Below are 935 nucleotides of genomic sequence, written 5' to 3' on the forward strand. Positions count from 1 at the left end.
CTATATCGACATCTACATATATATATATATATTTGCGCGTTACTGGTGGCATCGCTGCGTGTGCACAGGGCCTCTTTGCTGGTTCTCCTTTTTTTCTTTTCCCTTCTTCCTTTTCTTTTTTTTCTACAGTTCATTGTGGCGATGTATCCCGTCGTACATCCAGGCAGGCACGCGCGTGCACACACGCACATGCACACACAAGGAAAAGAAAAGAAACGAAGTTGGGCTTTTCGTCCATCTATTTGAGTGTGTACCCTCAAAAGCAAAAAAACGAAACACAACAACAAAGGAACTGAAGAAAGAAAGAAGGAAAGAAGAGAGTTGCTGGAAGAATGATGCTTCGACAATATTAAAAAAAAAAGAACATTCTGTTTTGCGTGTGTGTGTGTGCGTTCTCGAACATTATACCACGAACAGCTCAACAAGTGTACGCATAATGAACTGCAGCTCGTCTAGCTCTCTTGCACCATGCTTGAATCCACGCCGTCCGGAACGAGCCGTCCGGCCCGGAAATGAAGCCGTGCATCTAGCCGACCTCTTTATGTGATTCCTCGTCCCTTCTTCGCACACACGCTGCGCCATCGGCGCCAGACGGAGACGCGGTGTGGACTGCATGCCTCGCGCCAAAGCGGCCCGCGTCCGGGGTGGCATGCTCGAGGGCGGACGCCGCGGGTGCTCCACGTGCATGCCGGATGCGCGCAGGGAGGAAGGCCACCAGCCCCCGGCCAGGCCCCTCCGAGACCCTGCACATCCTGCCTGTGTGCCATGCTTCTCCGTCTCAGTCGCCTCCACCCGCGGCATGCCATCACGTGGTGCGGTGACGCTTCACATGGGAGGCTCTGGAGGACTCGGCGGTGCACGTCGGGAGTGCTCTCATCCCGCTTCCGGCATCTCTGCCCCGTGAAAGCCCACCCCGGCCGGATCGAGGAGAGATG

The sequence above is a fragment of the Leishmania donovani genome, chromosome 36, assembly GCF_000227135.1.
Source record: "Leishmania donovani BPK282A1 complete genome, chromosome 36".
Classification (NCBI taxonomy): Eukaryota; Euglenozoa; class Kinetoplastea; order Trypanosomatida; family Trypanosomatidae; genus Leishmania; species Leishmania donovani.